Here is a 6899-nt window from a genome sequence, read left to right as displayed (position 1 = left end):
CGCTCTCTCTGTTTCTGTGTCCTTCTCCTTGCCTTTCCCCACGTTGTCTGTCTTGTTGTCCCCTCTTTGGTTTTCTTGTTTTCTGGGTGGCTGGGCCCGGCTACCCGCGGGGGTGCTTCGGCTGGGAGGTTTGGGGTGGGGGGCCTGGCCGTGCCGGTGATGGCGGGGAAATAAAGCCTGAAACGGCAATCGAGAAGCGACGCCCTGCCTGTGCTGGGGCTGCCCTGCAGAGGCGTGGGGCCGGGCCCTCTGCAGGTCCCGAGCACTCCCCGAAACTGCGCGTGGGGCCCCGGGGGTGCAGGGCTGTGGGGTGGCTACGCTCGGCGTCGCCCGTGGGCACTGCAGGGTCAGAAATGGAGAACAAGTTTTCTGTTCCTGGGGCTTGACAACAGGCTCGCGTGGCTGATTTGGGGGCTCGGAAACAGACCGAGCTGCGCGGCTTTGGGCCCAGAAACAGAGGTCCGGCCCTGCGTGTTTGGGCCTTGAGAACAGGCTCAGCAGCCGGGTTTTTTGGCTCCCAAATGGGCCCCGAGTCAGGTGGTGTGAGGGCCAAAAGCGGGAGCCGGCTTGGCTGGTTTTGCAGGCGGGTGGGAGGGTGTTGGGGGCTGCGGGGGGAAGCGGGGGGCGGGCGGGCAGGGTGCGTGGTCCCTCCCCGTAGATGGGGGTCTGGTTGTGTCGGACGCCGAAGTTCGGGAGGCCGGCACGCAGCCGGCCGAGCTCAACATCTGCGATGGTCTGTGGGGGGGAAAGGCGCTTTTCAGACCCCACGTGCCCTCTTTGAGTCCAGCTCTTCTTTCTGCGCTGCTCAGAATAGTTATTAAGTAATTAATCGCCCAAACTTAACGAATATTTACTTGGCGTGTAACTCTGCTGTTTAATCCTAATGCTCCAGTTCTGACAGCAGTTGATATGCAACCTTATGGAAAGCCCAGACCGTTGCACGTAGCTGGAGCTTGTGAGGAGAAGCAGCTGAAATCAGGCGGAGCTTCAGTGCGGAGCTGGGGCTTCAACGAGCCAGAACTGTAGCAAGCGGGAGCTGGAACGAGGCGGGGTGTCCGCTGTCTGGAGCGTGCATTAGCCAGAGGCGAAAGTACCTGCGGCTGTAACCGAGCAGGGGGCGCGATTAGCTGGAGCGTCTTTCCGCTGGAGCGTCCGTCGGCCGGACTGCGCTCCCAGCACGGCGGAAGAGCGGCCGGGCGCAGGCAGGGCTGTCCGCAGCAAGCAGCTCCGAGCAGCAGGGAGGTGAGTTGTCCTTCTGCCAGCGGCGAGCCCGGCCTCTTCCCTCGGGCATGCAATCCACGCCACGCTCCTGTCTCTGCGTGGAGGGTCTCTCCCGGTCCATTCCCACGGGCAGAAGCGAGGTGGGGGTCCCCCGGCTCTCCCGGGGCAGCCTCCCCTGCGAGGGGGCGCGGGCGAGGTGTCGTCGTCCCCTCGGTACCGGGCAAAGGGGAGAGAAACGGGCTGGCGGGAGCTCCTGGGGTGCAGAGCCCTTCCGGCAGAATCCTCCCCTGCCTTTTCACCGTTGGCTGGGTGTGACAAGCAGGTTCATTTCTTTGTCTCCTCTTCTCCCAGCGTCACCTTCCGCGTCACACGAAGAAAATCCTGCCTGGTTAATTCCGCTTGCTGCTCAGGTAATCGCACGTATCGGGCTGGGGGAGCGGAGAGAAACACTTGCGAGTTCGAGGGCACTACAGATGCTCCACGTTAAACCCACAGAGAAGGCAAATTTGCTGCTAGTGCCGAAAAGCTGATGGAAAAATTGCTGTTAACAGATCCTGAACTGGTCCCGTGATGTGTTTTTGTTTCAGGTGAAAGAATGAAATTTCCTGTCTGGTAAATTCAGAGCTGCCTGTTAGCTTCTTTAGGGGGTCGAGTGTTTCTCTTCTCTCTGTTCATACTGATTTTATGGGCAAGTTGGAAATACCCTTTTACTTTTTTATGTATAACTGAATTTTTAGGAATATGTGGTGTCCCTGTGGTTTGTTTTTGAGCACCTAGATGTCAGTAGAAATGTAATGAGTGAAACATGATGGGAACTGGTACTTGATTTTTATTTGTTTTTTTTTTTTTTTTTCCCTTCCCCATTAAGAGTGTTGATGGCATGTTGTCCCGTGGCACAATCCCCATTCCGTTCAGCGGAGTCTTCAGTCTAGGACTTTTAAGTGAAAAAGTTTGTCCTTCCAAAAAGGGACTAGTCATTCCTAGGACCGAGGCACAGCCTTGCAAGGAGAGTCGCTTAAGTACGTGATCGGAATGAAAGCCAACTTTCAGTTGATGTTGCTGCTGTTGGTCTTTGCTTTCATTGATTTCTCCACCACTCCCTCGTGGTTGGGAGCTCTGAATCGTAATGTTTTTCAGTCTCTAACACATTTCCACCCCCACCCCTCAAAAAAAGGAGAGGCAGTGTCTGAAAGTTAATTAGTTTCCTCACAAATGCGTGAGTAAATAAAATGTGAGTTATGATGATTAAAACCATAGAAATGACACCAGTCCTGCAGATCTGGACTATTTCTGAACAGGCATTCATCACACGCAAAAGTCGTCAGGGTACGGATCACCTGCGCTTCATGCTCTGACAAGACAAAATGCTGAGGCAGGGATGAGCTCTGAAAGAAGAAAAAAAAAAAAAAAAAAAGAAGGATACAGGGTCACGGTTTTGTTTTGTTGTTTGTTTTTTAGAGAGTGCAATATTGACTGGTGCCAGCCTGCAGAGCTCTTCTGCTGCCTGACCTCTCCTTCTCTTTCATGGCTGTAATTGTCGTTTGGATAATTGTAGAAGAGCAAGTAAGTTATTTGCCTCTGTGAATGTGCTGGTAATACCAGGAAGGCAAATGCTTGAACCAGTAGTGAATAACTGGGCGACGAGTAGAATTTCTGAAGGAAGAACAGCAGCAGCAACAGGAAGCAAATAGCAAGTGACCAAAAACTTGCGTGTGTCAAAGGCATCAAAGCTTTCTTGCCGAATGTTGTTTGGCAATATGTTCCAAATGGCTTTTTTTGGTAAACGTAAATTTTCAGGAAGTTCAGGGCTGCGTGTGGCAAAACGTGTCCCTCTGCGTACGCGTCCCGCTACGTAAATAGCGTGGGTCAGCGGCAAGTCCGGCGGCAGGGCTGCTGTTCCCTGCTCTCGACGTTGCCGTAGTGGTGTTGCGGTATTTAGACCTTAACGGACGGGCTGAGGAACGGAAGGAGAATGCCCGTTTTCTGTAAGGGCTCAGAATGCCGACCCTTTTCTCTGCCTGCCGCTCCCCTGTGCGTGAGATGAAGCTGTTTTGTTTTTCTCCCTTGTTCCTGGTCTAAATATTTCTGGAGCTGTTGCTGCTGTGGGTTTGCAATTGGTGTTACTGCGTTTTTGTAGCGTTGTGGCGATGGGTCGTTTCTACTGTGGCGAAGCGTCGAGATACGGTTTTCGGTTTAAAGCGTCAGAAACTACGTTCACCGGAACCGGTAACTCGCGGCGTAGGGGAAACCGATCTGGCGCGTGCAGCTGTGCTCGCAGGGATGCTGGGTGGCTCCTCATCAAAACGGCAGGGTGTGTGCGTGGACATCCGTAGGGTTGCGCTCTGGGTCCGAGAGCGTTAACGTATTTTTGCTGTTGGAAGATGGAATGGAGCGTGTGCCTGTTAAATCTCAGGGCGGTCAAAAGCTAGGAGGGACCCTGAGCGGGTTTGGTGGCACAACTGCGGTTTTAAAAGATCTTGCCCCTTTGGAGCAACGGCCTGGAAAAAATGATTCCTTTTTTGCAACGAGGCAGTTCACAAGGACAGATGTGTTGCTGTGCTCTTTAGCAAAAATACTCAACTTGGGACGTATAGGGTGATGAAGCCTCGGCTATACTAAGGCTTGAGAAAATGTCGGTAGGTCTCTATGTCTGTCACCTGCGTGTATCTAGGAAAGTGAGTTCTAGTGAAAGTAAAGTTGCCAGTGAGTCAAAAAAGAAAGGGAAAAAAAAAAAAAAAAGGCACAGTCGTCTGAAAAATGCAAAAGCTCTAGTGGCCCGTGTCAACAACTGTACCGAAGATGACGCAAAAATAGTTTTTCCTCCGCTCAGTCGTACTGTCTTCACAAACCTTCACAAAAAAAAAAAAAAGGCAGCTTTGGATTCCTACCCAGCTTTGTGCTAATGTTTTTTTTTTCTTCTCTCAGCTGGATGTCAGCTGGCACCGTTTCGCCGTGGTTGCCCTTTCTTCTGCCGTGACGGTACGAAACAGACGGAAAGATTCCGTAGTGGCCTGCAAGTACAAGGTACGCCTACGATGTGTGTCTGCGTTTTTCCAAAGGTACTTGCGGTACGGACTTTAATGTTGAGAGTGTGCCAACTCTCCTTCTACTTTTTTTTTTACATGAAATATTTTAACACAAAAACTAAAAATAAGTTCTGTTCTGGAGCATGTTACACCTATACAAAGTTTACTTCCCTCAGTTTATCTTCTCTTCCTGAAAGCATAATCTTCTGTTTCTGTGTGCTTGCTAGTAAATGATACTGTGAAACTAATTTTGTCCTAAAAGAGGGAAGAAACTGTTCGTAAGAGTTCAGCTGTTCAGAAGAAACAGACTTTGTTTTCATGATAAAACCTTTATGCTTTTACAGTCAATGATTTTTTTTTTTTTTTAAATATCTTATAGTAGTGCTCAAAAACGTTACGGAGATAATTAGCATCTGTACTAAAAGCAGTCAAGGTCAAAGAAGAGACGTGGACAAAACAGGGCAAATGGGCGTCGCATCTGTGTGTTTTCCAGGCTTTCCCAGGAAGCATTAGCAGCCTTGTAACTAGTGACAGTGAGTCCTGAGGTGGTTTTGATGAGTTACTGCTTCAGTAATGTATTTTTTCCTTTCACCTACAGTGTGTAATTTTGACTTCAGTTGGAAAGAGATTTTCCAAAATGGAAGTCTTTCTCTCTCAAAGAAATTTTGTTTTATGAACTTCCCATCAGAGTGGATCTTCAGAGGTGATCAACTTGACAGTAGAAGTCATCAGTAATGAGACTTTTCACTCTCTTTAAAAAAAGAGAGGGGAAAAAAAAAAAGTCAATTTCCTTCCAAAGACCCAAGCACAGCCCATCTTCCTAAAGTTGATGGCATCACTGGTCTTTGGTTTCTCAGTTGTAACGGTCGAGATAACATGAAAAAGTGTTGCTCTGCATGCTTCAGTACTGCCAAAAGCATTAGGAAATCTGCCAGTCCTTTTTGGTAGTCTGAGGTATTGCAGCGCTGGGGATTTTACAAATTGACTTGCATTGTTTAAACTGTAACTGCCAGATAGCTGTAGTATATGATTTGTTAGGTGTATGTAAGCAGTTAGGTATTTGTCTAAACATTTAAAAAGAGAGGCAACTGAATGTTATGGGTTTTTTTTCCTGATGTTTTGACGGAGTGCTCTGAAGTACTTTCTTTCTGTCTGGCTTTCAATGGTGCGTTTCCCTGGCAGTTCAGTACACCTCTCTTGGGCAGCTCAGCTGACCAGGTGTCCCTCCGCGTTATGCAACACGCACAAAAACCCCTAGTCCCGTTATAACTGTGTACTTTGGAGAGAGATAATTTAATGGTATGAATTCAGAGCTGTGCAAGCTAAGGTAATGGAAAAGGAAAATCAAATACTTTTATAGTATAAGTATTTTTATTGGATGTATATAAACATGGGCACACCTTTTTAGTGTAAAGTGAATGATTGAGATTTGTTCTTTATTTTTCATTTTGCTCTTTGAAGTTTTCCACTTCGCTTTCAGCTTTATTCACCAAACAAGCAAGATGCAAAGCAGCAGCAGCAGCAGCAGCGCAAGGGCTGTAGCTGTTGCGGTGGATCCGTAAGCGTAGATTCTGATTGTGTACGACCTCGTCCCGCAGCCTCCCGGGGTTATCTCCCTGCAGCAGTGCTGTAAGGAAGGGAGGAGACGTTTTCCAACACCGGCGAGAGTGTTTACTTGTATGCTAAGAAGGTGTTCAAAATGGTATCGATTAGCCTAAGTGCTGATTTTAAGTGTTCAAATCGCTCTTAACTTTTAAAGGTGGTGGTGTATTTCGAGCTGACCTGTTTACCTGGCATCCTCCTTTAGCTCAGCGACTCTTCTTGTGCACCCCCAGCCTCTGCTGGCAGGGCGGTATGAGAAGCTGGAAGGTCCCTGACTTAGTCTAAACGCTGCTTAGCAACAACTACAGCATCGGTGTGTTGTCAACATTGTTCTCATTCTAAATCCAAAATGGCCCTGTACCAGCTAGTCAGAAGAAAATGAACTTTATTCCAGCCGAAACCAGGACAACCCCAAACCCCCTGGTTCTGGGTCTGCAACGGAAAAAACCAAACAAATTTGGGACTCCTGGGAAAGCCAAATCCGCCTGGATTTGTGCAGCTGGAAAGCAAAAAACCCACCCCATTTTCATGCACAAAACCACAACCAAAAGATCACCCCTTTTTATGTTGTGGAAAAGCACTGAAACACACCCCAAACGGAGTATTTTGAAAAAGCAGAAAACTCCCCAGTTTGGGGAAGATTGGGGGTGAAGCACAGGCAGTTTGAGGGGTGTTGCTGGGGGTCCTCCCAGTGTGGATTATCTGGTGTGGATGCTCTGTTGCGGGTTATCCCAGGCGAGTTACCTGCTGTGGATCATCCTGGGTGGACTCCCTGGGGTAGGTCATCCCTACCCGTGTCCCCCCATGCACCTCTGTACCCTCACCTACCCCCCCCCCCCCCCCCCGCGTGTGTTTCTCCCCCATATGCCCCCTGCTGCTCCAGCCCGCCCCCTTCACCCATGCGAGTTTTTAACCCACGCGAGTTGTTTCCCCCCCGCATGCCCTGCTCTTCTGTCTCCTGTCCCGTCCCCCCTGTCGTCCCCCCCCGCTTCCTTTCCCTCTTCCATAATCCACACCACCACCACCACCCCCCCCCCCCCCCCCCCCCCG

General features: G+C 49.6%; 1 long non-coding RNA gene across 1 annotated transcript; it reads left to right on the top strand.

Annotated features, from left to right (window-relative positions):
• Positions 1 to 897: 897 nt before the first annotated feature.
• On the top strand, positions 898 to 6678 carry LOC142028230 (uncharacterized). Its single transcript, XR_012649486.1, has 3 exons — positions 898 to 1242; positions 1573 to 1631; positions 4147 to 6678. It is a non-coding gene; the product is annotated as an uncharacterized LOC142028230 (long non-coding RNA).
• Positions 6679 to 6899: the final 221 nt, after the last annotated feature.

The sequence above is a fragment of the Buteo buteo genome, unplaced genomic scaffold, assembly GCF_964188355.1.
Source record: "Buteo buteo unplaced genomic scaffold, bButBut1.hap1.1 HAP1_SCAFFOLD_195, whole genome shotgun sequence".
Lineage (NCBI taxonomy): Eukaryota > Metazoa > Chordata > Aves > Accipitriformes > Accipitridae > Buteo > Buteo buteo.
This window is presented reverse-complemented; position numbering and strand designations above follow the sequence as displayed.